Source organism: Prionailurus viverrinus, chromosome C2 (genome assembly GCF_022837055.1).
Source record: "Prionailurus viverrinus isolate Anna chromosome C2, UM_Priviv_1.0, whole genome shotgun sequence".
NCBI lineage: Eukaryota > Metazoa > Chordata > Mammalia > Carnivora > Felidae > Prionailurus > Prionailurus viverrinus.
The window spans coordinates 148,317,130-148,334,550 of record NC_062569.1 but is presented as its reverse complement, the minus strand read 5'-3'; the positions used below and the strand labels follow the sequence as shown (position 1 = coordinate 148,334,550).

The window sequence follows — 17,421 nt, the reverse complement described above, 5'->3', positions numbered from 1 at the left end:
CCAGTGGTTTTCAAAGCAGCGTGAAAACAATGCTTATTGGGGCACCTGAGGGGCTCAGTCGATTAAGTGTCTGACTCTTGATTTCAGCTCAGGTCATGATCTCAAGAGTTCATGGGATCGAGCCCCATATAGGGCTCTGCAAGAAGGCTGCTTGGGGGGCGCCTGGGTGGCGCAGTCGGCTAAGCGTCCGACTTCAGCCAGGTCACGATCTCGCGGTCCGTGAGTTCGAGCCCCGCGTCGGGCTCTGGGCCGATGGCTCAGAGCCTGGAGCCTGTTTCCGATTCTGTGTCTCCCTCTCTCTCTGCCCCTCCCCCGCTCATGCTCTGTCTCTCTCTGTCCCAAAAATAAAAATAAACGTTGGAAAAAAAAAAAAAAAAAAGAAGGCTGCTTGGGATTCTCTCTCTCTCCCTCTGCCCCTCCCCTGCTTGTGCTCTCATGTACGCGTGTATTCTCTCTCTTAAAATAAACATTAAAAAAATAAAAACTTAATGCTTATCTCCAACTTTCTATCTAAATTTGCCTGTTTTCATAGTGTGATCAGAATAATTAAATATTAAGAAAACATATCACCTAACAGTTAAAATGAAAAAAAATGTAAATCACACCTGCTCACACTAGAATAAATTACATATGGTTTAAAGATTTCAGTGAAAAAACGAAACTATGAAAAGTGTGCTAAGAGAAAATAAGGGTTAACATTTTATCAAATCGTGGAGAGAATTTTCTAGTTTAACATCACGGGGAAAAAAATCCTTAAAAATGGAAAATAATGATGGACTGGGCGGGGCGGGGGAGGTAACTAAACACTTCTATAAAAGAACCATACCACAAGTTTTCAAAGCAAATAAAAAATTGGTCATAAATATCTGAAGCATTCGACATTAGGAATTAAAATCCCTAAGTAAGGAGCTCACATAAATTAATAAAAAATATTAACTCCAGAAGAAAATGTGACAAGGACAAGAGCAGAAATTCAAAAGAGAAGAAATATAAACGAGCAATTAACATATGAAAAAAAGTGCTAAGCTTCTTATCCTCAAAAGAACAGAATTAAAACAAGGAGATACTGTATTTCACCTATCAAACTGGCAAACATTAAAACGGCAATGACGTAGACTTGGAGCCCGGGCAGTAATTACTAAGCCCTTTCTGAAGACAATTTGGTAAATTATATCAGGAGCCTTAGATTTTATACGCTCTTTGACCTGCCAATTGCACTTCAGGGACTCCATCCTAAGGGTGAAGGGTTTCAGGGGCTGTTTGAAAAGATTTAGGTATAAATTATGTTTATCAGATCAGGATACTCTGTACCTAAAAAGGTTGCTTCAGAATCACATCTAATGACATGAAAAGAAGGGCACCTGGGTGGCTCAGTCAGCTGGGCATCTGACTTCAGCTCAGGTCATGGTCTCGCAGCTTGTGGGTTCGAGCCCCATGCCGGCCTCTGTGCTGACAGCTCAGAGCCTGGAGCCTGCTTCGAATTCTGTGTCTCCCTCTCTCTCTCTCTCTGCCCCTCCCCCACGCGCTCTCTCTCTCTCTCTCTCTCTCTCTCTCTCTCTCTCTCAAAAAAATAAACATTAAAAAAATTAATGACACGAAAAGATATTGCAGAAAAAATTTAAGTAGTAAAACCATATGGTCGGGTTAATATTTAACAATAGGTATCTTCATAGGAAGATCTCTAATGATAAAATTTCAGGAAGCTAAAAGCAGTGTGTCTGTCTGGAAAGATTAAGTGTTCTTTATGATCTTTTTTCTTTCATTATAATGAGCATATATTGTTGGATAATTAAAACTTCATTTGAGGGGACAAAATAAAAAGAGAATATGCATAAAAGATCTTGTGCATAAAAGACTTACTGAATGGAAATTATAAAAAAAAAATAACAAGACATCTTCAAGTGACAAAATTATAATGAGGAATTTTCTCTTCTCTTCTAGAATAGAAAATTTTCTGTATTTATATACTTTCCCTTGTGAACATGCATTTCATTACTTACTTTTTAAAAGGTAAAATAAACTTTTAAAAATTGTTATTCCCAACCCTCTTGTGCTATCTTGATTTTAACCATACCAACTATCACACAGTATTTTCAAGGATTTATGCCCATGTTTGCCTTCTCTTCCTGTTCCAAAACTAGTTTTTCTTTATTATTCTATTATCTTCGGGGAACACAAAGGGACTTTCCTGAAACACACTGGGCTCCATCATCTCCCTCCATATTGTCACCTTAGGTGACTTCAATAACACTTTAGCCCAGTGGTTGCCAGAGTCTGGTCCCTGACCTGCTCTACTGGGATATAGAATGAGCTGGTTAGAATGCAAATTCTTGGGCCCTGCTCTGACATGGTGAATAAGAAACCAGGTGGGCACCAACCTGACTTTTTATCAAGTCTTTCAGGTGATTCTGATGCATGCGAAAGGCTAAGAACCACTATTTCAGCCTCTATGCTTTGGGCCTTTCTGAATCCAGAAACTCTCCTAAAAACAGTCCAATCATTTTTCAGATTAAATTTTTCAGAATTCCAACAGTAACAAAATTAAAACATTCAAGGGGACTGAACAGTTAAATCTCCTATCTTAACAGCTGCAAATAAAATTTTGAAAGAAAAAAAGATCCACAATGAAAGAAAAGCATACCTGTGAAGATGTCTTAAAGGGACCAATGAGTCCTAAAGACATGGTTTCAAGCCGACAGCCTCTGAGGTAAACACAACTGGCTTCAGGAACATGCTAAATGCAAGCTCATTTAATTACACGTGTCAATGGTAGGGCTGCACAATCAATTAGCCAGAATACTGAGTAATAATATGTTCAAGCCATAGCTAGATTAATGCAACAATCAGGTGTGCCTAAAACTTCAGAAACATCTTTATCCTGAACTAATGAATGACCCCATTTGGGGCAAGATTTATTGAGATTTGACATGATAATTAATATAGTCGTTTACCTGTGATGGAGGTATAAGCATGATAGAAAGAAAACAAGGTTTATTCACGGTCAGACAGAGTAACAAACTTTTGCCACATGCATTTGTTCGATGGATTGATGAATCAAGTACTGAGCTAGTGCTAGAGACCAAAAAAAAAGGTATGTAAGACGTCCACCCTGCCCTCCAGAAGCCTGCATTCCACTTGTATCAGCAAGGGGCCAGACAGGGATCTCCCTCTATCCTGGGGCAGGAACTTTATTTTATTCATTCATTCATTCACTCATTCATTCATTTAAATGTTTATTTTTGAGAGACAGAGAGAGACAGAGTGCAACCAGGGTAGGGGCAGAGAGAAAGGGAGACATAGAATCTGAAGCAGGCTCCAGGCTCTGAGCTGTCAGCACAGAGCCCGATGCAGGGCTCAACCCCATAGACTGTGAGATCATGACCTGAGCCAAAGTCAGAGCTTAACTGATTGAGCCACCCAGGCACCCCTAGGGCGGGAACTTTAAAACATGCATTATCTCTAATACTTGTTAGAGACAAGAAAACTGGGTGGAGTTTGAGAGGTAAGTCACTTGTTCAATGCCACCCAACTCCGTACAAATCCAGGCTTTGCTCTGATCCCTCCACCCTTGTCCCAACGTGAACACCACTTTTACTCTTAAAAGGAGACATGAGTATGCATTATTTGCACCTTACATGAGATTGTGCTAATTTTACAATCAAATCAATAATAAAAATGTTATGATTTTATTTCTTTTTATAAAATACTTCTCTATTTTTGAGAGACAGCACAAGCAGAGGAGGGGCAGAGAGAGAGCGGAATAGAGGATCCGAAGCAGGCTCAGTGCTGACAACAGAGAGCCCAACGTGGGGCTCAAACTCGTGAATCCTGAGATCATGACCTGAGCTGAAGTCAGAGGCTTAACCGAATGAGCCACCCAGGTACCCCTGCACCTTACATGAGATTATGCTAATTTTACGATCAATTCAAGAATAAAAATGATGTTATGATTTTCAAAGAGGCATATGAATTAGGTAAAATCAGGTAGCATCAAGCCAAGTAAAAAAAAAAAAAATTTATAAATGATCTCATTTTCTTTAATATTTATTTATTTTTGAGAGAGGAGAGAGGAGAGAGGAAAGAGGAGAGAGAGAGAGAGAGAGAGAGAGAGAGAGAACACGATCAGGGGAGCGGAGGGAGAGGGAGGGAGAGAGAGGGAGTCACAGAATCCGAAGCAGGCTCCAGGCTCTGCGCTGTCAGCACATAGCTCAATGCGGGGCTTGAACCCACAAACGTGAGATCATGACCTGAGCGGAAGTTGGACACTTAACCAACTGAGCTACCCAGGCATCCCTAAATGGTCCCATTTTTTGAATGGGAAAAATTATCTATAGAAGAATCAAAAAAAGGCAACACAAATATGGAACAAAATATTAATATTGGTTATACTGGGTGGTGGGATTACAGGCACTTGTCCTTCCTTTTTGATGTTCTTTTATAATGTAATTTATTTTTAAAATGATCATCCCACATTAAAGAAAAATTTTTTAAAACCCAGTCAAGATTCCATTAATCAGTGGTTCTCAATGGGTGTGTGCAATTCCACAATGGATATTGGAAAACCTAGTATTTTTGGTTGTCACATTCACTGGGAGGCACCACTGGCATTTAACAGGCTGCTCAGAACAGTCTCATACGAGGAATTATCCCATGTAACTTCCAAATGTCTCTGGACATTCACATAGGGGAGAAAATCCATTTATAATTATCTGAGCCTAAAACCAAATTCCATCTTACAGATAACCACACAAGACTGTGCAAGGTTCTACTATACATTCAATTTGCTGGGAGTATAATTCAAGAGAACACTGTTTTGAGTTTTGTCAAAAGTTGTTCACAGTTCCAGCAAAGTCGTGTAATTAACTGTGATGCCTTTCTCCAAACTTGTAATAGGTTTATTTGTTTTAAATGAATTAATGAACAAAAAGTTTAAAAATGAGTAATTTCTCAGTTTTTATGTTATTATAATAAATATCAATAAACAGAACCTACATAAACAAAAGCTACTTGGAGCTCCTCAGTTGAATGAAGGGCTCCTAATATGAGAAAGCTTGAAAACTGGGGCTTCAGTGGAAAAAGATATGAAAAGAGGGCAAAACTGGCTGGAGAGAGACCAGGTCCAAGGTTGGTGCAGGAGTGGAGTGAGGGATCTTTGAGAACTAAGCCAGATCAATAGTCCATAATTACAAGGGGGTTAAGGAATTCAGGATGAGGTATAAGCTTCTGACTCGGGCAGCTGAGTAAATATGAAGCCACTCAGACTATAATACCAGAAACATGTTATTTTGTGTAATTAAAAAAAATTGAAAAGTACAAAATAAATCCACAAACATGAATGCTTAAATGAAAATACTGGCACAAACAGCCCTTCTTCATGCAGGTATATAATAAAAGCTGAATGTACTTCTTCTCTCCCTTCTTTTGATATACACAAACGAACCAGAATGTTGGGACAGTAGTCATGAACACAACTGGATCGCGCCCCGTGGCCACCAATGACGGAAAGGAGCCGTGAGAGGGAACACCTGCTCTCCTTCCTCCCAGTGCCCGGGCCCCAGCAGTCAGCATCTTTAGGATTCTGCACAGAATTATTTTTAAAGATTCAGCTTCAAAAACCTTTTAAATCAGAGGTGTTCCAAGAAGCAGCAAGGAGGGGCCACCTGCAAGCATTTCTGCTGGACTCCAGCATAGGCTCTGGCTCCCTCTACTCCGTTGGGAGGCTCCGGGCCTGCCACCTGTACAGCCGAGCTCCCCTCTGTGCCGCCCCCCCCCCTCAGGAGTTCAGGACAGAGTAACGGATATGGCCACAGAGCAAAGAAAATCTTTCAAGGGAAGTACAACTGGAAAGAGAAAGTACTGTAACGCCTAATTTTAACACTAATGGAGCCTCCCCTTCACACTAACTGCGGGGAATATCCCCAGACCCCATCCCTGCTTCCTACTTCAGGCCAGTATGGCTCTTGGTGCTAGAAAGGGATCTGTGGCAGTAAGACTGACAAGCGGAAGCAAAACGGGAGGTAGGAGGGCACATCCTCTACTCCTAAGGCAGGTTCTGGTTGACATTCCCCCCTTCTAGCTCAAGGCCAGAGGCTGGCTTACTTCTCCGAGCAAAGCACCCAGCCTAGGGGCGCCTGGGTGACTCAGCTGAACGTCGTCTGACTTCAGCTCAGGTCATGATCTCGCAGTCTGTGAGTTCAAGCCCTGCGCGGGCTCAGTGCTGACAGCTCAAAGCCTGGAGCCTGCTTCGGATTCTGTGTCTCCTTCTCTCTCTGCTCCTCCCCCGCTCATGTGCTCTTTCTCTCTCTCTCTCTCTCTCTCTCTCAAAAATAAATAAACATTAAAAAAAAAAAAAAAAAAAAAAAAAAAAAGCACCCAGCCTAGCTCCATAGAGGATGAGCCTGGAGGGGCCCACACCAAGGCCAAGTTACCCTCTTACAGAAGTACCTTGATTATTTGAATTCCAAAGACCCCCCATCGGTACCACATTTGTGCTTATTTAGTTCTGAGTTACTTTCCTAAAAGGGTATCTTTGAACACCCTCCCCATTTCAATTTTCTCATTTCTAGTTTTTAGTAAAAACCGTCAGAAAAGTTCAAATGGAATAAGTGCTTGCCTCAAAGACAGAGACTAGGAGAAAACTGTGAAAATCTATCTTGTTCCAAAGATAGAAAAGAGGAGATATCCTCTTAGAGGCCATAAGCAGAGCCAATCTCTAAGAAAAGAAACATCCAATTAAAAGTCTGGACCAGAAGCACCCTGGGCATGAGTCTGGCACTCACAGCTCCCGTCTCTCCTCCAACTACCTCCAGCTCTTTGCTGGTGCCCTTGGCTTAGGCACCAGGCCCAGGACGCCTCCCAATTCTGCCACCACTGCCATGCAGTACAACTGACCCATGAACTGGGTTCAACCGCATGGGTCCACTTATATGCAGATTTTTTCCCGTACCATATAGACTATAAATGTATTTTCTCCTCTTTGTGATTCTCCCAGTAGCATTTTCTTTCCTCTCTCTTACTTTAAGAATACAGTGTATAATACACATAGCACACAAAGTATGTGTCACTAGTCTGTTTATGTTATCAGTAAGGATTCCAGTCAACAGTAGGCTATTTCCAGTTAAGTTTTGAGGGAGTGAAAAAGTATATCTGGATTTTTGACCGTCTAAGGGTTAGCACCCCTAACCCCCTCGTTGTTCATGAGTCAACTGTACAACAAAGAGGTTGAAGTATGAGCCCTCTGAATGGGAACTTCCTATATATACTCCCAGAGAGCTAGTATTTATACAGCACGCGTAGGCAGAGATAGCAAATGGCACAGTGGTTCACAGCACAGACTCCAGTCAGACTGCATGGGCCCTAATACCAGATCTGCCACTTTCTGGTTGTGGGATCATGGGCAAGTTAACTAACCATTATAACAGTACCTATTCTGCAGAGTTGTTGGGAGGAGAAGATGAATCATTACATGGGAAAACACAGTAAGTGTTCAGTAAACATTAGTTGTTATTGTACTTCAAATGCATCACAGATTACAAAAGTCTGGGGGAACTGAGTATGGTAAAATTAATCACCGTATCTGGTATCACTCCTATTGTAAAAGTTGTTCAAATTCACAACCATAAACTTTCTCAGTAACTGAGATCCTTTTCCTAAACTAGAGACTTACAGTGTCTCAAAAAGAACACCTTGGTTCCGAATCTAATCATCTCTGAGGAATAAAGACATAAAACAACCACAAAAAATCATTTGACTGACAATTTATTCTCCCTGTATTTCCAAAACTGCATAACACAAGCACTGCATACATAATTTTTTATTATTAGCATATAATATGTTCACTAAGACATGGGTTCTCTACATTTCTGGCTTCAGGACTCTTTTATACTCTTTAAAAATTGAGGATCCCAAAGAATTTACCTTAGAAACTTATAAGAAACAGACATATACAAGCACATAAACCATTAGCCATCAAAGAGATGATGTCCTCAAACATCATACAGCCACTAGAAAACCAGGCTGTGCACCTACAGAGAATGAGAATAAAAAGAGGAAATAACCACTATCATTATAAAAATAATCTGAACTTGCAGACTGTTTTATATTGTCTCAATGAGTCCCCAGAGGCTCCAGACCACACTCTGAGAACCTCTGCACTAAGGAAAGAATGAGTATCAAAATTCTCATGGCTTTCATCTTCCACCTTTTCTAGATCTACGTAAGAAAAATTACGATACATTTCATTGAACTATATATGAACTGCAAATGATCCTATCCTAAAATTACAGAAAAATAGTTTAAGAAAATATTTTGACAAAATTGCCACTATGGTAGACTAAATGTTATGTCTAATTTCTTTCCATTTTAAAAATTGTGAACACAGGGGTGCCTGGCTGGCTCAGTGGGGAGAGCATGTGACTCCTCATCTCAGGGTCATGAGTTCAAGCCCCATGTTGGGCACTGACCTTACTTAAAATAAGTAAATAAATGAATAAATAAATAAATAGTGAACACATATAATAAAAATTACCATTTTAACCACTACGAAATGTATAATTCAATGACATTTAATATATTCACAGCATTGTGCAGCCATAACCAACAATGAATTCCAGAATATTATCATCATCCCAAAAGAAAATGAATGAGGATCTGTAAGTTTTTGTCTCAACACCTGTTTTCAATCCTTTGGGATATATACCTAGGGATAGAATTGCTACGGCCATATGATAACTCTGTATCTCTATATTTAGCTTATTAAGAAACTACAAAACTGTTCTGTTACAGCAGTGCCATTTTACATTCCTACCACTAACGTATAAGGCTTCCAGTTTCTCCACGTTCTTGCCAACACTTGTCATTTTCGTTTTTTTTTTTTTCTTTTATGATAGCCATCCTAATGGGTGTGAAATGGCATCTCAGTTTTGATTTCTATTTCTCTAACAACTAAAAGCGTTGTTTGCTATTTGTAGATCTTCTTTGGAGAAATGCCTATTCATGTCTTTTGCCCATTTTAAAAACTGGGTTCTTTTTGTTGTTGGATTGTTAAAAATTCTTACGCCTAATTATGTTTTACCAGTACATGAAAGCACTTTAAATCAACCACGGATCTGATCCTCCTCTCTCTACCAAGCTTAAAACCAATACCAACCTTCCACATGACAAAAAGAACAACTGAGAAATTAAAAATGGTCACAGAATCAACTGGCAAACAGACTATATAACACCTTCATTTTTGTTTTAAATTCCAAATCCAGGATTGGATCACAGATGACAACAAAATACAGATGGTGATGATAATAGTCATTTCTCATAATAAGCACTTACTATTTAGTGAAGCACTGTGCTAGATGCTTTAACATCCTCACATCAACCATACAAGGTAAGAACTATAATCAACCCCATTATACAGATGAGGAAACAGAGGTACAGCAAAGTGAAATAGCTAGCTTATGGTTATGCACTCAACAGCTGAGCAATTTTGCTTCAAAATTTGTGCTTTTAATCCCTTTGCTGTACAATCATGAAATAACAATAAATCTTGCACAGTTACATAACTCAGGACTTAAAATGTTAGTAGCTACATTTTGATATGTTACTTTCAAGTTCCAGCTCTCCACTGTCTGTACAAATCTTTTTTTTTTTTTTTTTTTTTTTTTTTAAGAGAGATACAGAGGGGCGCCTGGGTGGCTCAGTTGGTTAAGCGTCCAACTCTTGGTTTCGGCTCAGGTCATGATCTCATGGTTCATGGGTTCAAGCCCCACGTCAGGCTCTGTGCTGACAGCATGGAGCCTGCCTGGGATTCTGTCTCCCTCTCTCTCTGCCCCTCCCCTGCTCTCTCTCTCTCTCTCAAAAATAAATAAACATTAAAAAAAAAAAAGAGAGACACACAGAGGAAGAGAGCGAGCACTCACGAGCATGGGGGAGAGGGGCAGAGAAGGAGAGAGAGAATCTTAAGCAAGCTCCACACTCAGCGCAAAGCCTGACTGGGGCTCCATCCCATGACCCTGGCGGATCATGACCTGAGCTGAAATCAAGAGTCAGATGCTCAATCGACCGAGCCACCCAGGTACTCCTAGAACTTGCCTCTTAATCAGAGTTAGGGGGGCACCTGGGTGGCTCAGTCGGTTGAGTGGCTGACTCTTGATTTCGGCTCAGTTCATGATCTCACGGTGAGTAGGTTCCTCCCCTGTTCGAGTGTGTTCTCTCTCCATCTCTCTCAAAAAAAAATAAAACTTAAAAAAAAAAAAAAATCAGGTTTAGAAATGTCACAAAGAAGTAAACCCAAAACCAGATGGGTGAATGCCATTTTATCACTCCAATTTAGATCTTTTCTAACATTTTTGAATCTGACAAAAGACTATTCAGGATACTGTGACTCAACTGTCTATTTCCAAGGGTGTCTAGATCACATCTTGACAGCAATTATAAGAGGTTACAGTTACCAGCAAAGCCAGGGCCTAAAGGCCCTTCTAATTCAAATTTCCAATATAATTATACACCAGTTAGTGGTTTTGTAAACTAAATCTCAAACTTGAGAAGAAATCTAAAAGGTAACGTATTTCATAACAAAACCAATATAAGCACAATGCCAGAGTTTATAGATTTCATTTTCTGAGGAATAATTACACGCATGACCGCCTAATGAATCCAGCATTGCTATACCTGCCTAGAGTTATGGGCCCTCAGAATGTGAAAGAACTTTAGGTTGCATTTAAAAAATCCTTTACAGGGGCGCCTTGATAACTCACGCATGCCGATTTCAGCATAGAGCTCTAAAATATAAGCAGTCGGGGCGCCTGGGTGGCGCAGTCGGTTAAGCGTCCGACTTCAGCCAGGTCACGATCTCGCGGTCCGTGAGTTCGAGCCCCGCGTCAGGCTCTGGGCTGACGGCTCGGAGCCTGGAGCCTGTTTCCGATTCTGTGTCTCCCTCTCTCTCTGCCCCTCCCCCGTTCATGCTCTGTCTCTCTCTGTCCCAAAAATAAATAAAAAAACGTTGAAAAAAAATTTTTAAAAATAAAAAATCCTTTACAGACAATTCCTGCTCCTTTTAGAATTAAAAGGTAGACTAAAGCCCTGAAATCATGATAAATGCTCATTTATACCAAATTTCATTTCATAATGTTGTAATACTCCTATCTACTTTTGTGGTAATTCAAGAATTTTTTATTTAAGTTCAGCTACCCAATGTGTCCTTTGGAATGTTTTCATTATGACAAATGATAGCAAATTGAGGTTGTTTTCTCATCTGTAACATAAGGGTATTTACCATCTATCTCACAGCTTTACAGAAAACCAATTTTAGACAGGACATAGGGAAAGCTTCTTGCCAAACACATGAGACATGACAGGTACTCAGTAAACATTCCTGTGTATGTGTGAAGTCATGGGTGTGAGTCAGATAATACCAGAAGCCATTCTAAAGCAAATTCTATAAAAGCTAAGAGCAACTCTGATTACTTACCTACAGGTCACTTATCTGATGAACTCAACTGCATATAACCCAAAATCTAGATGATACCAGGAGAGACTCCTGATTAGGAAAACAGGTACCATTTGTATACTTATAAAGGAAAATTAGTTTATTCTTTGGGCCAGACCTAAGTATAATCTTACATCTGACACAGCAGAAGGCTCTGCTGGAGGCTCTCTCTATATATATCCTACCACCTATTTGCTGACATGTTTTATTTAATTAGAGGTATGAAGGTTCAACATGCAATACACTAACATGAATACATTTAAGTCCACAAGAGGAATGTAAAGTGCTTTCCTCTTGGGGCATCTGGGTGGCTCAGTTGTTTAAGCATCTGACTCCTGATTTCGGCTTGGGTCATGATCTCACGGTTCATGAGACGGAACCCCATGTAGGGCTCTGTGCTGGCAATGTGAAGCCTGCTTGGGATTCTCTCTCTCTCCCTTTCTCTCTGCCCCTCCCTGGCTTACTCTGTCAAAAAATAAACATAAAAAAATTTTTTTTTTACGTTTTTAAAAAATAATAAAAAAATAAACTGGGCAAAAATGTTTAAATTTTATAAGGTAGGAATTCTCAAGGTGGTTCCTGGGTCTCTGGAGTTCCCAAGACCATTTCAAAGGGTCCAAAAGGCCAAAACTATGACCATAATGGTGCCCAGACATTATTTTCATTGTGTTTATACTTGCAGTGACACAAATACAAGGCTGGGTAAACTGCTGCCACCTTAGCAGTGGCACCAAACTGTACTGGTGGTTATGTATTCCTCACTGCCACACACACGTTAAATAAAATCAGGGGGCGCCTGGGTGGCTCAGTCATTTAAGCATCCAACTTTGGTTCAGGTCATGATCTCACTCACGGTTCATGAGTTCAAGCCCCATATCGGGCTCTGCGCTGACCTGTGGAGCCTGCTTGGGGTTCTCGCTCCCTCTCTCTCTGCCCCTCCCCCCAACTCGTGTTCTCTATCTCAAAAAAAAATCAGTTTTGCTTCAGAAGGTCCTCGATAAGTCATTAGGAATGATAACTACTAAATCTCAACCCTGGAATAAATGTGTTTATTATTTGTATGACTAAAAGAGAAGTAATCAGGGGCACCTGGGTGGCTCAGTCGGTTGAGCGTCCGACTTCGGCTCAGGTCATGATCTCACAGTCTGTGAGTTCGAGCCCCATAATTGGGCTCTGTGCTGATGGCTCAGAGCCTGGAGCCTGCTTCCGATTCTGTGTCTCCCTCTCTCTCTGCCCCTTCCCTGCTCATGCTCTGTCTCTCTCTGTCTCAAAAATAAATAAAAACATTAAGAAAAAATAAAAAATAAATAAATAAAAAATAAATAAAAAATAAAAGGGAAGTAATCATAAAGCATCCCTATGGCACACAGACTCCGACCGATGTCTTAAGAAAACACAGTTGTGCAAATGAGTTGCAAGCTGAATTAGGCACTTTTTTCATGGAACACAATTTTTACTTAGCAAAACAACAGAAAAACTATGCTTATTCAGACTTAAGTATTTGGCAGGTGGTTTCTCAAAAATGAAATGAGCCTATTGCTTCAAGAAAAACGGACAGTAACTTGGCTAATGATAAAAGTTAAGCTTTTGAGCAAAAATTTTGAATTTGGAAAACTAGTATCTGTCATTTTGAGTTAGACTTCTTAACATTGAGAAATTTTTCCAATAAGATGGGTGGTAATACTAACAAATGGGATGTTAAAGTAGTATCATTCAATGAAACATATCAACATTTGCAAGATCTACATAAATCAGTGAATTAATATTTTCTGAATGACCAACACATGATGTTACAAAATCACAAAGGTGTGAAATGTCATCCAAACAGCAGGATGGACTATAGATGTTTTTGTAACGGAGTATGAAAAGTTCACTAACATAATTTCAGATTCCGCATTGCCACTAACCGTAAGAAACTAGCAGTGTCAAATTTTGGTATGGTATCAAAGAATAACCACAATTTTCTGAAAATGCCATCAAAAGGCTCCTGGCTTTTCCAACTACATATCTGTGTAAGGCCAGATTTCTTTCAACTACTTCAACCAAAACAACATTTCGCAACCAACTGACTGCAGGAGCAGATATGAAAAGCCAGCTGTCTCCTATTAAGCCAGACTTTAAAAGAGGTTTGCAAAAATGTAAAACGATGCTCTCTTCTCACTAAATTATTTTTTTCTTTTGTAAAACAGTTTTCATAAAAGATCTGTTATTTATGTAAGCACGCGGTGGGTTTATTACAGGTATTTTCAATACATTAATAAAATACTTTGTACATTTCTCAATTTTAATTTCTAATCTGGCAAACAGTGATACATTTAAAAACACAACCCACGGGGCGCCTGGGTGGCGCAGTCGGTTAAGCGTCCGACTTCAGCCAGGTCACGATCTCGCGGTCCGGGAGTTCGAGCCCCGCGTCAGGCTCTGGGCTGATGGCTTGGAGCCTGGAGCCTGTTTCTGATTCTGTGTCTCCCTCTCTCTCTCTGCCCCTCCCCCGTTCATGCTCTGTCTCTCTCTGTCCCAAAAATAAATAAACTTTGAAAAAAAAAATTTAAAAAAAATAAAAACACAACCCACATAAAGCTCCGTGAGGTCCCCAATAACTAGAAGCCCGACCGGTCAGTAACAGCCAAGTGGTAACATGAAAAATGATGAAATCGGGGCTAAGACAACAGCGATGGACACAGAGAGAAAGAGATGAAACCAAAAGATGTTCCAGGGGCAGAAGAATCGACAGAATGTAGCAACCAACTTCAGAATCAGAGAGAAAAGGTCCAGGCTGCCAGCTTGCATGGATACATTGCAACCATCTGTCCACCTATCTGGTTTATAGACAGGTACTGCGTCTCTTCCATACAGAGAGATTGAGATGCTCCACAGCCAGGTGATCAGTTCTAACAACAGCTCTCTGATTTCAACTGAGTGTCCTAAAATTCGATTCTGACTCTATCTACCTGGAATTAGTACAGATCCCACAGGTAAAGGGCTCAGTCCCGTTTCAGACACCAGCCACAAGTCTTAAGTAGCCCCTAAAGTACCAGCACTTCTGCAGGAAGACTACAAATTTGGGGGTTCCCACAACCGCCACCCTCCCCCAGGTTCAGTAATTTGTTAGAACTACTCACCAATCTTAGGAAAGCACTATACCTGATGAGGGAGTGTGGAGCTAGCTGAGGGCAAAATACAGACTAACAGCACTGCCCCCTCCCCCCGGGGTGGAATATGTGTGATATTCCTCAGACACTCCTGTCCCCCCAAGAACAAAGGGAAGGGGTTTAAGTGCTTGCCATGGTGATGTGGGGGAAACTAAGGCAAATGAAAAATTAAATTCCCTTACTGCCTATAGCCCGTGGACAAGTCCTTGACAAGGGCAGAGTGACCGCCCTCTGGGAGCTCAGCAGCCTGGATGGTGACACTTTGCTAGGGGGCAAAAGAGAATCTTAGCTTAACATTATCCCAACCTCGAGGATCTGAGGATCCTGTAAGTCTACTTCCCTTATCTCACTTCCCCCAAGATATATGCTGGCGCTCATACTCCACAAGCTTATGCCCCACCCCCCGATATGTATCTGAAGGGTCTCATGACTGCGGTTTTATTAAACGGTAATAAATGGTGTTTCCCTAGCAACAGCTAGCCCCCTCAAGGTGCTGGAAACCTTGCTTCCAAACTACCTTAGAGACTTACTCTATCCCTGACCCGCTCCCATCCTGAGAATATATAATGAGCTACCCGTCAGGACCCCAGTGCAGCTCTTCCTGTCCATGGGTTCTGTCCCCGTGCTTTAATAAAATCACCTTTTTGCACCAAAGACGTCTTCAAGAATTCTTTCTTGGCCGTCAGCTCTGGACCACCCCACCACCACCCCAAAACTTCATCACACTTATGATTAGTTTTATTATGAAGGATACAACTCTGGGACAACTAAATGGAAGAGACTCAGGGCAAAGTATGGCGGAGGGGAGTTGAAGAGCATCCATGCCCTCTCCTCCTCTGTGGAATATTGTGCCTACCCATCTACACATCTAAATGTTCACCAAACCTCACCATCCTGGCATATTTATAAAGGGCTTTATGAGACATGACTAATTAAATCACTGCCCACGTGATTAAACTCAATTTCCAGTCCCTCTCCCTTGTTGGGGGGTAAGGGGCTAAAAGTCACTTCATTAGCATAAACTCAGGTAAAATCTAAAGAGGCTAATTTTGAATAACAAAGACACTCCCACCACTCAGGAAATTCCAAAGGTTTCCAGAGCTCTGTGTCTGGAACCAGGGAGAAAGACCAACTACACTTTTTTTTTTATTATACCACAGAGCATCTAACATGGTTATTGATGTTTAGTAGGTACTCAATAAATAATTGCTGTAGGCAAAGGGTTAGAACTCAGGAGGCAGAACTCCAGGTATACACAGATAACAGGATTTATTCATGGTGGCTAAAACTCCAACAGGGGAGATGACTGTCCCGGAAGACAGTGGAGGGTCAAAAGAGGGTAGATGTAACAGCTCTAGAGACAGCAACATACAAGGTAAAGAGCCCTCAAAAGAGACTAAGAAGTCCTAGATGTAAGGGAGAAGAAAAACACAGAGTATAAGGCAGAGAAAGCCAAAGTAGAACAGTGTTTTTCAAGAAGAAACGGGCCAAGGGGCGCCTGGCTGGCTCAGTCTGAAGAGCACGGGACTCTTGATCTCTGGTTTGGGAGTTCAAGCCTCACACTGGATGTAGAGATTACTTAAATAAAATTAAGAAGAAAAAAAAAAGACGAAGAAGAAGAAGAAATGTGTCGAAAGTCACAGAAAGGTCAAGAAACAAATGGACGGAAATCTGTGTATGGGAATCAACAATGGAGGGGCAGAGGCAGAACCCCGCTACAAGTAACAGGAGCAAAGAGACCCAGCATAAAACTACTCCTCCAAGAAACAGAGGGAGTACAGCACCAATGGGAAGAAGCGGAGCAGGAGGTGATGGAAGGGGCGGAGGAGCCAGAGGAATGCACACAAGTCAGAGAACAAGCCTAATTCAGATCAGAGCTTCTGGGTTGACACCAAGCCTTTTTTACATGCCTATGAGGCCCCGCACCGGCTGGTCTCACCTCCTCCCCCAGTGTCCTATTAGCAGCTACACTGGTCTCACCTCCTCCCCCAGTTCCCTAATAGCAGCCACGGTGGCCTTCCTCTCAAGTGTGCGGTGCTCCTTCATGGTACGGGCCCTGCTCACATGCGGGTTCCTCAGCCTGGGAAACAACTTCCTCCCCTTCCCTGATTGACTCCTGTGCATAGCTCACACCTCAAGTGCATGCCTCATCTTCCCCAGACTCTAAAACTAGATTAGGTCCTCCTGAACGCTTTCATCATGGCACATACAACAGCTGGAAATCAGCTATCTATGTGGGGTGGGGTTTTTTTCTGTATTTCTGTCTGTCCCAGTAAAATATAAATAGATTGAGGACAGGGAGCTGTCTCTACTGGGGTAGTCCAGGCTCCTACCCCAGCACCTGGCACACGACAGTCAAGCGAGATCTAGCTGTGGCAAGGCTGAAGGGAGCAAGCATGAGAGAATGGCGCAAAGTCTCAGAGGAAACAGGAAAGAACAGCATCTAGAACCCGGGGGGAGGAGGGAAGGAGACACCCACCTCTTCCTTCTCCCTCTAATCGATCGCAAGAAGTAGAGAGCAAGGGTGAGTAAGACAGATTTACAAAAGCTACTTGGGAAGTGGGCGGCAGGCCCAAACAGGAGGCAGCATTACTGCTGAAAGTGAAGGTTCAGATGCCTCCCGGGAAGCTTGAGGAAAAGGGCAAATGTGGTGAGGAATGGAGAGAAAGCTGAGAAAGAATACTTTGCAGGTCGCAGCTAAGTGGAGAAGGAAGTCCACGAGTTCCTACGCTTCTCTTCAGCTGACTTTTGCCAGCACGAACACAGGAAACGGAACACAGCTGCATCAGT

At 41.6% G+C, this 17,421-nt stretch overlaps 1 protein-coding gene and 1 non-coding gene across 5 annotated transcripts in view; one reads left to right on the top strand and one right to left on the bottom strand.

The window, feature by feature from the left end:
• The window catches only part of ITSN1 (intersectin 1), a 219,826-nt gene that overhangs the window by 188,707 nt on the left and 13,698 nt on the right, over positions 1–17,421 (bottom strand). Inside the window, exon 1 of one of the 4 annotated variants that reach the window (XM_047874629.1) lies at positions 11,462–11,508. The exons of the other annotated variants lie outside the window; for them this stretch is intronic. The gene's annotated coding sequence lies outside the window, so the exon portion shown is untranslated. Of the gene's footprint in view, positions 1–11,461; positions 11,509–17,421 lie in introns of those variants that run through there. 4 annotated transcript variants of the gene reach the window in all.
• Positions 8,385–8,457, top strand: TRNAR-CCU (transfer RNA arginine (anticodon CCU)). Its single transcript has one exon. It is a non-coding gene; the product is annotated as a tRNA-Arg (tRNA).